This window comes from Pseudophryne corroboree, chromosome 7 (genome assembly GCF_028390025.1).
Source record: "Pseudophryne corroboree isolate aPseCor3 chromosome 7, aPseCor3.hap2, whole genome shotgun sequence".
NCBI classification, from domain to species: Eukaryota; Metazoa; Chordata; class Amphibia; order Anura; family Myobatrachidae; genus Pseudophryne; species Pseudophryne corroboree.
Window position 1 is genome coordinate 19,066,185 of NC_086450.1, and position 13,829 is coordinate 19,080,013.

General features: G+C 42.5%; 1 pseudogene; it reads left to right on the forward strand.

Annotated features, from left to right (window-relative positions):
- The first annotated feature begins 11,659 nt into the window (after positions 1-11,659).
- On the forward strand, positions 11,660-11,778 carry LOC134947038 (5S ribosomal RNA; annotated as a pseudogene).
- Positions 11,779-13,829: the final 2,051 nt, after the last annotated feature.

Genomic DNA, 13,829 nt, shown 5'->3' on the forward strand with positions numbered 1-13,829 from the left:
TATGACCACATTTTCACTGAAGACTGAGTTACTGAGACGCCAGAATTTGGATAATTTTGGGGACCCGTTCTCTGAGACCTATGAACAACCTACTTCTAATCTAGACTGGCGGACCACCTTCTCCAGGCTACAGAAAAGCCTGCAGAAGAGGACACGCCTATCGTGGGATGTCACGACCTTAGAAAACTATATTAAGCATAAGATTGTACTTCGGGGCCTGAGGCCCAAAATATTTCCATCCTTTCCCCTTGCAACTGATAATTTGAAAACCGAATGGGAAGCAGTTTTGCTCAAATGCTCTCATGAATTATTGCACCTGTTGGTTAAACACGACACTCTACTCATAGACCAGGTCGAGAAAGAGATTGATGAACTTGGCAAAACACTGGAAACGTGGGAAAAAGATCTATCCTTTCAAACAGCCTTCGAAAAACACAAGAAAGAAATTGTCCTTTATGAACAAGCGATAGTTGATCAAAAACGCAGTAAATTCATCAGGGACAAACACGATTTCTCACGTGGCAACGTTTTCAGGTGGAATCCGACACCTCTCAATAAGAACAGAAAACGAAGGGAAGATCCCACCTTCTCCAAATTCGAATCTTCCAATAGTGGAGACTCGTCCAGTGAAACTTTAGAAAGCACCACATACAATCGTGAAGAGGCAGAAGACTTTTCCCCACGTTTTTTAGATCAAGGACAGAGGCCAAGAGGACGCATCAGAACTCCAGGAAAACAAGGAGAGGGGGAAAGAAGAGGCGACGGACGCAATCAAGATTGGGACATACCGAGGACTGCCCGATATCCAGTCCGACAGAGGAAGACATTGCGGTAAACCCGGCCAATCCTGCCAAACTGCAGGTCATTAATTTATCCACAAGGTCTCTCTCCCCTGACCATATGGAGGTACTCGCCAAGGGACTTTCCTTCTCCCCAGTAAGATCCTTTAACAGATTTTCTTGGGAAAAGGACTTGAGATTATTCGGGAGGAAGCTCCTCCTGAAAAAATTCTTTGCAAAACAAGAATTAAGACTCTCTGAGAATCCTGCAGATCAGGACTTGTCTGCGGAAGAGCTCAATGCCATTCAGGAACTAGAACAGCTTCGTATGGGATCCAATATGGATGAAGTATCTACCCAGAGACCCAAGTGCAGACCCAAATCTTCTTTTTTCCCTCCCGATAACAACAGCCCAGAGATCGGGTTTTTTTTAATAGAGTGTCGAAAGAATTTGATGACATCTATGTACAAACCAAAAGCGGCCTTCACCAATTTCCCAGTAACCTCAAATTTAAGGAGAGAAAAGCCCTTCAGGAATTAGGAACATGGCATGACATCATTATAAAACCTTCAGACAAAGGTGGCAACATCGTTCTTTGGCCCCAAGAAATTTACATCACTGAGGCTCACAGACAGCTACATAATTCAGCATGTTACAAAAAACTCCTCAGTAATCCCACCACCAGATTCCAGAATGCTTACAATAAGTTAATACAGGAAACTGAAGCCCAATGCACAATTACAAAGCAGGAATCACAATATCTTACGGTCCAGAGTCCGAAGACACCCACATTCTATCTTCTGCCTAAGATACATAAAAATGCCCTCAACCCACCAGGAAGACCTATTATGTCTGGCAACGGCGGACTTTTGGAACAACCAAGTAGGTTTTTGGACCTGCACCTTCGGGATTTTGTTCTCTCTTCACCCTCTTATCTACAAGATACATCTGATTTACTACGGAAGATCCACGATATACATTTTGAAACCAACTTTCTCCTGGTGACTCTAGATGTAGAAGCACTCTACACCAGTATTAATCATCATCAAGGCCTTGCAGCTGTCCAATACTATCTGGATCAAGGGGGCGAGAAAGATTTTTCAAACTTCCTTCTAAGATTACTAGATTTTGTCCTCTCCAAGAATTACTTTGTCTTTCAGGACCAATTTTTCTTACAAGTAAGGGGTACAGCAATGGGCGCAGCCTGCACACCTACGTATGCGAATCTGTTTTTGGGATGGTGGGAGCACTTTTATGTCTTTAACACCATCAATGAGAAATACACCGTTCACGTGATATTATGGCTAAGATATATTGACGATATATTCATTATCTGGGACGAAGAGAGGGACCTTCTGATGGATTTCATAAAAATTCTCAATACTAATGATCTCAACATCACATTGACATACACCATCAGTACGTAAAAAGTTCCATTCCTGGACCTGAACATTTACAAATCTACAACAGGCTTTCTCGAAACCGAGCTATTTCGTAAAGAGACTGCAACTAACAGTCTCCTTTTCCAGACCAGCTCACACTGTTGAAAACATCCCTAAAGCGGAGTACCTAAGGCTGAGGCGCAATTGCTCAGAGGAGCATGCCTTTAAAATCAAGAGCAGAGAACTCACTAATCGCCTCCTAACCAGGGGCTACAGTAGACGCTCACTTAAACGCGCATACTCAGCCACAGCAATGGTAAAGAGAGAAAGCCTGATCTTTAAGAAGAAGAAAGAGGTCCCGAAACAGGACGAGATTATCAGATTCATATGAACCTTCTACCCTGAGTGGAGGATGCTCAAGAATGCGATAACAAAACATCTTTCCATACTACAGTTGGATCCGGATTTATCTCCTTTTTTGAAATCACCTTACAGATGAGCTGGCGTAGATCCAAGAACATCAAAGATCAGCTAGTTCGGAGCCACCTAGTAACATCTACACCTAAGAAACCCACCGTCATAGGCTCTTTTCCCTGTGGCAAATGTAAATCATGCCCTCAGATATCTAAAACCAATACCGTTATGGACAGGTATGGCCAAACAGTGAAGCTACAACATTTCTTCAACTGTGATACTCAAGTGGTCATCTACTGCATAACCTGCGGATGCAATCTTAAATATGTTGGCATGACTACACGAAAACTCAAAGAAAGAATTCTGGAACATTTGGGCAATATACGTAATGCAGCGAAAGACCTTGCCCGTATGAAACAACTCACTACTGTTGCCAGGCATTTTCACTATCACCACAAGGGATCCATCAAGGAACTAAAAGCCTTTGGCTTAGATCGTGTCCATTTGGGCATACGAGGTGGGGACATTACCAAGGAACTCTACAAGAAAGAAAGTGAATGGATTTTTCGTCTTAACAGCCTCAGGCCTTTTGGCCTGAATGAAAACATCAATTATGCAGTGTTCCTGTGAAGAATCCTCCTAGTATCAGAACCAATTCCAACTCTCATCATTTTTCCATAACTGGACTTTCTTCTCCTGCCACTCTTTCCTTTTCACTCTCACCTTCCCTTCCTTTTCCCCACCTTTTTTTCCCCATCTCTCCCCTTCCCCTCCCCTTTCCCCCCCCTTCTCTCCCCTTTTTTACCCCCCCACAATAATCCCCCCCATTTCTTTTCCCTTCCATTCTTTTTTCCCCCTCCCCCCCCCCCTTCTCAATTATCACCACTGACCCTTTCCCTGAGCAGTTCATCCTCCATAACCTAATCCACATTCCTTTTTATCCACATATCCCGTTCTGAACAACACTGTCATAACGATCTCCAAAAAAAAAACCCTCTTTTTCATTCTTTCCTTTATTCTCTCACTTGCTCAATCCCATTCATCTGACCCCTTCCCTGGTTAGTCCACTCTCCACAACCGGATTGACACTTTTCTAATTTGCACATTCCCTTCAAACCAACATGGTCACAACGTTCTCCAAACAACTTTTTCATTTTTCACCCGCCCATCCCCTTACCCACACCACACTCACAGGCACTCATTCACTGATCATTCCCACCAGCATGCACCCCCTTTTCCCATTACAACAACCTCTTTCTCCCCTTTCACATTTTTTTTTCATTTTTTCATTCATTCCTTTTCACCTCCTCTCACTGGCACACACTTGCCCCCCTCACCTTTCAGTGCGTGCCAGCCTTTCCCTCCCCTCCCCTCACTTCTCATCACTTTTTCACTATAATCACTTTAATCCTCAGCTTCAATTATCCTCAATGTTTATTAGCATTATTTATCTACCCTATTTATTTCCCATATCACTTCCCATTGCATTACCATTCTTTTCATTACATATCTGCTAATTTGCTTAAATCCTTGATCCAATTAAATCCCATGCTAATTTAATTCTCAGTTACCCCTCTCTCTACTTAGGGCTCCTACCCATCATAATGCTCCCCTAATTCTGTTTCCTATTTATTTTTCAAATAGCCTTCCCTTCTCTGTGCTGCCGTTTTGCCATTATCTAAGATGGCGCCCAGGGTTTACTTGCTCTTATATTATGCAACTGCCGTCCACAAAGACGGCGCCCGGGATCTCGCGACATTTCAGGGCCACCCGACCACACGTGTACGCACGGCCAGCCAGCGACATGGCGTCTCAAGATTACATAATCTCCGCCCCCTATTTCACGTCACGCCCCGTCACCATCGCAACTGATTGACGCTTCTCAGCGGCGGCTGCTATCTCTGGCCCAGCGTTTAAGAAATCGTCCAGCCATTGGTCAGTATTCATTTATTAGCTGCTACGAAACCTCATGCTGCACTCACCCTCCTAAACCCGGAAGTGAACAAGCCCGTCAGGGCGAAACGCGTTTTCCACACGGGGGGGGGGACCACACATGGAGTGAATCTCTAGCTCCTGCACTCGCATCTGACGATGCCCCGACCTGTCTACTCTGATGATTTTTTTCTATCTTGGTGACAGTAAGCCTACTGCTGTTCTGTTTACAATTTATACAGACAGCAACTTGCTATGTGTACTCATTAATATGCACTCACTAATATGCCTTATTTGATTATATAATTGAGTAGACCTGTGTAGTACACATCCAGCCTCCTGTTATAAGCTCTATTTCTTAACAGCAAATATATTTAACATTTTTCTCCCATTCTTTCTCTTATCTTCTCTATCTCTTTTGTTTTGCTAGTTTACACCTGCTAGTGATTTTACACTGGTATGCTGAGTTTTTTTACCAGCAGAGGCCAGTATACTGTTATCAGATTTTTTCCACTTACTGTGATCCTCAGTGTGTTTTCTGTCATTAATAATACAATTATTTTTCCGGCACAGCCTGTGGGATTCACCACACTTGACTTGGTTAAATTCAACTGTACTTCCACACTCAGCTCAGGATGTATTATGCTTATTAATTAATTTTCTCTAATTGATGCTGAAAATACCTTGTTTACATCGTTTGCCCAGTCTGGGTAACATAGTATGGATTTAAACTTTGAAAAGTGATACTTTCCTTTTCCCCAAGTGTCAATACCAGCATTTATCGTTTCGGGGTGAATTTCCCGTATGACAGATATCATTTCCATCTTACCTTAATGGTAATTCCTCACTGACCATTTAACCCAAATCACAGTTTTTATACCTCTCGCTCACGCTTTACTATTTTTTCGTGGACTCTCATCCGCGATTCACGGAGCACAATACCACGGATGTGGGATTTGATGAGCTGTGTCTAACGCGGAAAGCAGATCCACCTATTTTTACTTTACTTATTTATCTTTTTTCTTGATTAACTGTCCTCATTCCCTCTATCCCTCCATCTCCCTTTTTCTTATTTTCATATATAGGTGCACTCTCATTGGTATACTTGCATATAAATTCTCTACTATCATACCACGCTGCCAATGCCCGATCTCGTCCGATCTTGGAAGCCAAACAGCGTTGGGCCTGGTCAGTACCATCTACCTAGGTAAAAAACAGGTGTTTTTTTCTTTTTCCTATTTTGGAGCGTCTAATTGTCCAATCTTTGGTTCTCTCATATCAATACTGTATCAATCTGACTGATGCCCGATCGCCCCCTGTCTAGTCATAAGTATTAGCCTATACTGTTGTAACAACAGTCTCTGATCATTTGGCACGGTTTTTTGTTTAATTAATTTTTATACTGATTAAATCAATATCCGTCCTTTCTTTACCCAGTGATCCTTTTTAGCAGCTAAGCACAATCATTAGTTTGTTTAACTTTTGTTATTGAGGAGCAACTCGAGATACCTAACAAACTTATCAGCATTATTTGGCTTAGGATCTATATCAGAATCCATTATGACCACATTTTCACTGAAGACTGAGTTACTGAGACGCCAGAATTTGGATAATTTTGGGGACCCGTTCTCTGAGACCTATGAACAACCTACTTCTAATCTAGACTGGCGGACCACCTTCTCCAGGCTACAGAAAAGCCTGCAGAAGAGGACACGCCTATCGTGGGATGTCACGACCTTAGAAAACTATATTAAGCATAAGATTGTACCTCGGGGCCTGAGGCCCAAAATATTTCCATCCTTTCCCCTTGCAACTGATAATTTGAAAACCGAATGGGAAGCAGTTTTGCTCAAATGCTCTCATGAATTATTGCACCTGTTGGTTAAACACGACACTCTACTCATAGACCAGGTCGAGAAAGAGATTGATGAACTTGGCAAAACACTGGAAACGTGGGAAAAAGATCTATCCTTTCAAACAGCCTTCGAAAAACACAAGAAAGAAATTGTCCTTTATGAACAAGCGATAGTTGATCAAAAACGCAGTAAATTCATCAGGGACAAACACGATTTCTCACGTGGCAACGTTTTCAGGTGGAATCCGACACCTCTCAATAAGAACAGAAAACGAAGGGAAGATCCCACCTTCTCCGAATTCGAATCTTCCAATAGTGGAGACTCGTCCAGTGAAACTTTCGAAAGCACCACATACAATCGTGAAGAGGCAGAAGACTTTTCCCCACGTTTTTTAGATCAAGGACAGAGGCCAAGAGGACGCATCAGAACTCCAGGAAAACAAGGAGAGGGGGAAAGAAGAGGCGACGGACGCAATCAAGATTGGGACATACCGAGGACTGCCCGATATCCAGTCCGACAGAGGAAGACATTGCGGTAAACCCGGCCAATCCCGCCAAACTGCAGGTCATTAATTTATCCACAAGGTCTCTCTCCCCTGACCATATGGAGGTACTCGCCAAGGGACTTTCCTTCTCCCCAGTAAGATCCTTTAACAGATTTTCTTGGGAAAAGGACTTGAGATTATTCGGGAGGAAGCTCCTCCTGAAAAAATTCTTTGCAAAACAAGAATTAAGACTCTCTGAGAATCCTGCAGATCAGGACTTGTCTGCGGAAGAGCTCAATGCCATTCAGGAACTAGAACAGCTTCGTATGGGATCCAATATGGATGAAGTATCTACCCAGAGACCCAAGTGCAGACCCAAATCTTCTTTTTTCCCTCCCGATAACAACAGCCCAGAGATCGGGTTTTTTTTTAATAGAGTGTCGAAAGAATTTGATGACATCTACGTACAAACCAAAAGCGGCCTTCACCAATTTCCCAGTAACCTCAAATTTAAGGAGAGAAAAGCCCTTCAGGAATTAGGAACATGGCATGACATCATTATAAAACCTTCAGACAAAGGTGGCAACATCGTTCTTTGGCCCCAAGAAATTTACATCACTGAGGCTCACAGACAGCTACATAATTCAGCATGTTACAAAAAACTCTAAGTTAATACAGGAAACTGAAGCCCAATGCACAATTACAAAGCAGGAATCACAATATCTTACGGTCCAGAGTCCGAAGACACCCACATTCTATCTTCTGCCTAAGATACATAAAAATGCCCTCAACCCACCAGGAAGACCTATTATGTCTGGCAACGGCGGACTTTTGGAACAACCAAGTAGGTTTTTGGACCTGCACCTTCGGGATTTTGTTCTCTCTTTACCCTCTTATCTACAAGATACATCTGATTTACTACGGAAGATCCACAATATACATTTTGAAACCAACTTTCTCCTGGTGACTCTAGATGTAGAAGCACTCTACACCAGTATTAATCATCATCAAGGCCTTGCAGCTGTCCAATACTATCTGGATCAAGGGGGCGAGAAAGATTTTTCAAACTTCCTTCTAAGATTACTAGATTTTGTCCTCTCCAAGAATTACTTTGTCTTTCAGGACCAATTTTTCTTACAAGTAAGGGGTACAGCAATGGGCGCAGCCTGCGCACCTACGTATGCGAATCTGTTTTTGGGATGGTGGGAGCACTTTTATGTCTTTAACACCATCAATGAGAAATACACCGTTCACGTGATATTATGGCTAAGATATATTGACGATATATTCATTATCTGGGACGAAGAGAGGGACCTTCTGATGGATTTCATAAAAATTCTCAATACTAATGATCTCAACATCACATTGACATACACCATCAGTACGGAAAAAGTTCCATTCCTGGACCTGAACATTTACAAATCTACAACAGGCTTTCTCGAAACCGAGCTATTTCGTAAAGAGACTGCAACTAACAGTCTCCTTTTCCAGACCAGCTCACACTGTTGAAAACATCCCTAAAGCGGAGTACCTAAGGCTGAGGCGCAATTGCTCAGAGGAGCATGCCTTTAAAATCAAGAGCAGAGAACTCACTAATCGCCTCCTAACCAGGGGCTACAGTAGACGCTCACTTAAACGCGCATACTCAGCCACAGCAATGGTAAAGAGAGAAAGCCTGATCTTCAAGAAGAAGAAAGAGGTCCCGAAACAGGACGAGGTTATCAGATTCATAGGAACCTTCTACCCTGAGTGGAGGATGCTCAAGAATGCGATAACAAAACATCTTTCCATACTACAGTTGGATCCGGATTTATCTCCTTTTTTGAAATCACCCTTACAGATGAGCTGGCGTAGATCCAAGAACATCAAAGATCAGCTAGTTCGGAGCCACCTAGTAACATCTACACCTAAGAAACCCACCGTCATAGGCTCTTTTCCCTGTGGCAAATGTAAATCATGCCCTCAGATATCTAAAACCAATACCGTTATGGACAGGTATGGCCAAACAGTGAAGCTACAACATTTCTTCAACTGTGATACTCAAGTGGTCATCTACTGCATAACCTGCGGATGCAATCTTAAATATGTTGGCATGACTACACGAAAACTCAAAGAAAGAATTCTGGAACATTTGGGCAATATACGTAATGCTGCGAAAGACCTTGCCCATATGAAACAACTCACTACTGTTGCCAGGCATTTTCACTATCACCACAAGGGATCCATCAAGGAACTAAAAGCCTTTGGCTTAGATCGTGTCCATTTGGGCATACGAGGTGGGGACATTACCAAGGAACTCTACAAGAAAGAAAGTGAATGGATTTTTCGTCTTAACAGCCTCAGGCCTTTTGGCCTGAATGAAAACATCAATTATGCAGTGTTCCTGTGAAGAATCCTCCTAGTATCAGAACCAATTCCAACTCTCATCATTTTTCCATAACTGGACTTTCTTCTCCTGCCACTCTTTCCTTTTCACTCTCACCTTCCCTTCCTTTTCCCCACCTTTTTTCCCCATCTCTCCCCTTCCCCTCCCCTTTCCCCCCCTTCTCTCCCCTTTTTTACCCCCCCACAATAATCCCCCCCATTTCTTTTCCCTTCCATTCTTTTTTCCCCCTTCCCCCCCCTTCTCAATTATCACCACTGACCCTTTCCCTGAGCAGTTCATCCTCCATAACCTAATCCACATTCCTTTTTATCCACATATCCCGTTCTGAACAACACTGTCATAACGATCTCCAAAAAAAAAAACCCTCTTTTTCATTCTTTCCTTTTATTCTCTCACTTGCTCAATCCCATTCATCTGACCCCTTCCCTGGTTAGTCCACTCTCCACAACCGGATTGACACTTTTCTAATTTGCACATTCCCTTCAAACCAACATGGTCACAACGTTCTCCAAACAACTTTTTCATTTTTCACCCGCCCATCCCCTTACCCACACCACACTCACAGGCACTCATTCACTGATCATTCCCACCAGCATGCACCCCCTTTTCCCATTACAACAACCTCTTTCTCCCCTTTCACATTTTTTTCATTTTTTCATTCATTCCTTTTCACCTCCTCTCACTGGCACACACTTGCCCCCCTCACCTTTCAGTGCGTGCCAGCCTTTCCCTCCCCTCCCCTCACTTCTCATCACTTTTTCACTATAATCACTTTAATCCTCAGCTTCAATTATCCTCAATGTTTATTAGCATTATTTATCTACCCTATTTATTTCCCATATCACTTCCCATTGCATTACCATTCTTTTCATTACATATCTGCTAATTTGCTTAAATCCTTGATCCAATTAAATCCCATGCTAATTTAATTCTCAGTTACCCCTCTCTCTACTTAGGGCTCCTACCCATCATAATGCTCCCCTAATTCTGTTTCCTATTTATTTTTCAAATAGCCTTCCCTTCTCTGTGCTGCCGTTTTGCCATTATCTAAGATGGCGCCCAGGGTTTACTTGCTCTTATATTATGCAACTGCCATCCACAAAGATGGTGCCCGGGATCTCGCGACATTTCAGGGCCACCCGACCACACGTGTACGCACGGCCTGCCAGCGACATGGCGTCTCGAGATTACATAATCTCCGCCCCCTATTTCACGTCACGCCCCGTCACCATCGCAACTGATTGACGCTTCTCAGCGGCGGCTGCTATCTCTGGCCCAGCGTTTAAGAAATCGTCCAGCCATTGGTCAGTATTCATTTATTAGCTGCCACGAAACCTCATGCTGCACTCACCCTCCTAAACCCGGAAGTGAACAAGCCCGTCAGGGCGAAACGCGTTTTCCACACGGGGGGGGGGGGGGGGACCACACATGGAGTGAATCTCTAGCTCCTGCACTCGCATCTGACGATGCCCCGACCTGTCTACTCTGATGATTTTTTTTCTATCTTGGTGACAGTAAGCCTACTGCTGTTCTGTTTACAATTTATACAGACAGCAACTTGCTATGTGTACTCATTAATATGCACTCACTAATATGCCTTATTTGATTATATAATTGAGTAGACCTGTGTAGTACACATCCAGCCTCCTGTTATAAGCTCTATTTCTTAACAGCAAATATATTTAACATTTTTCTCCCATTCTTTCTCTTATCTTCTCTATCTCTTTTGATTTGCTAGTTTACACCTGCTAGTGATTTTACACTGGTATGCTGAGTTTTTTACCAGCAGAGGCCAGTATACTGTTATCAGATTTTTTCCACTTACTGTGATCCTCAGTGTGTTTTCTGTCATTAATAATACAATTATTTTTCCGGCACAGCCTGTGGGATTCACCACACTTGACTTGGTTAAATTCAACTGTACTTCCACACTCAGCTCAGGATGTATTATGCTTATTAATGAATTTTCTCTAATTGATGCTGAAAATACCTTGTTTACATTGTTTGCCCAGTCTGGGTAACATAGTATGGATTTAAACTTTGAAAAGTGATATTTTCCTTTTCCCCAAGTGTCAATACCAGCATTTATCGATTCGGGGTGAATTTCCCGCATGACAGATATAATTTCCATCTTACCTTAATGGTAATTCCTCACTGGCCATTTAACCCAAATCACAGTTTTTATACCTCTCGCTCACGCTTTACTATTTTTTCGTGGACTCTCATCCGCGATTCACGGAGCACAATACCACGGATGTGGGATTTGATGAGCCGTGTCTAACGCTGAAAGCAGATCCACCTATTTTTACTTTACTTATTTATCTTTTTTCTTGATTAACTGTCCTCATTCCCTCTATCCCTCCATCTCCCTTTTTCTTATTTTCATATATAGGTGCACTCTCATTGGTATACTTGCATATAAATTCTCTACTATCATACCACGCTGCCAATGCCCGATCTCGTCCGATCTTGGAAGCCAAACAGCGTTGGGCCGGGTCAGTACCGGGAGAGGAGACCTCCTGCGAATACCCGGTGTTGTAGAGCAGGGACTATTCCCTGTTTTATGTGAGTTGCGACGCCAACAGCAGTATCACCACTAATCCTTACTTCTATTCTTTCCTATTTGAGGCCCACGACCGATCATTGTGGCTTACGTCAGAAAGTCAGGTCCTTTTGAATGCAGAAGACTTTATTTTTGAATCTAAGTAGCCCTATTGGGACGCACTTATCAAATAATTTTCACGACCACTCCTTGGTCCCATCAATACAGATATTCTGTACTGGTCAGGGGAATTGGGGGTAAGACGATCAAATGTCTACAACCATTCCAATCACACATTGTGATTAAAAAGACCAGAACATTTTAAAATCTTTATTATTATACATTTTTTCTATATGGATCAGCTACATGGGTAACTTTGTTATTAATGTTAACAATAAAAGTTATGTTTTAAGTATTTCTTTTCATATGTCATAGAAATTTTCTTTCCTTTCTAAAGAGTTTTTCTATGTTGTCTTGCATCAGACCAGGGGTAGTGTCTTGCGCAGCATCAGTCCAGTGTAGCTGTATAAGTCCCTTTTAGTGGTGCTGTGTTGTCCTGCATTAGACCAGGGGTAGTGTCTTGCGCAGCATCAGTCCAGTGTAGCTGTATAAGTCCCTTTTAGTGGTGCTGTGTTGTCCTGCATTAGACCAGGGGTAGTGTCTTGCGCAGCATCAGTCCAGTGACCAGTCACAGTGGTGGTGTCCTCTGCTGCCATATATCCAGTGTTACTGCCGTATAATTCCTGTGATATTGCCTTATAATTTCCGTGAAGCTGCCGTATAATTCCTATGATATGGCTGTATAATTCTTGTGATATTGATTTATAATTCTCGGAATACTGTCTTATAATTCCTGTGACATTGCAGTATAACTCTCGGAATACTGGCGTATAATTCCTGTGATACTGCCATATAATTCCCGTGATACTGGCGTATAATTCTTGTGATACTGGCGTATAATTTCTGTGATATTGCCGTATAATTCTCAGAATACTGGCGTATAATTCCCGTGATATTGCCGTATAATTCTCGGAATACTGTCGTATAATTCCTGTGACATTGCAATATAATTCTCGGAATACTGGCGTATAATTCCTGTGATATTGCCGTAAAATTCTAGGAATACTGGCGTATAATTCCCGTGATACTGGCGTATAATTCCTGTGACATTGAAGTATAATTCCTGTGATATTGCCATATAATTCTAGGAATACTGTCACATAATTCCCGTGATACTGGCGTATAATTCCTGTAATATTGCCGTATAATTCCCGTGATACTGCCTTATAATTCCAGGTATCCTGCCGTATAATTCAATATAAATCCATATAATTCCGTATAAATCCAGTCCAGTGGTGCTGCCATATAAGTTCAGTGGTGCTGTCCTGTGCTGTATATTATTTACTCCAAATAAAGGGGTTATTCAAATTTAATCCAAATTATTTTTACAGGGTTTGCCCTGTGAGGTGTAGGGGTATGCTCTCTTGTGCCGCATATTGTGTTATATAACTGCAGAAAAATAATAGAGAACAAACATTTGGAGGATAAAATAGGGAAAGATCAAGAACCACTTCCTCCTAGTGCTGAAGCTGCTTCCACTAGCGATGACATAGATGATGAAATGCCATCAACGTCATCTGCCAAGGCCGATGTCCATTGTGGTAGTAGAGGGCATGTAAAATCCAAAAAGCCAAAGTTCAGTAAAAAGACCACAAAAAAAGAAATTTAAATGGTCTGAGGAGAAATGTAAACTTGTCAATATACCATTTACGACAGGGAGTGGCAAGGAACGGCTGAGGCCCTGGCCTATGTTCATGACTAGTGGTTCAGCTTCCCATGATGATGGAAGCCCTCATCCTCCCACTAGAAAAATGTAAAGAGATAAGCTTGAAAGAGCACAGAAAAGAACTGTGCGTTCTGAGATGGTATCTCAAATCCCCAAGGAGAGTACAACTGTGTCGGCGGTTGCGATGCCTGGCCTTCCCAACACTGGACAGGAAGAGGTGGCTTCTTCCACCATTTGCACACCCCCTGCAAGTGCTGGAAAGAGCAC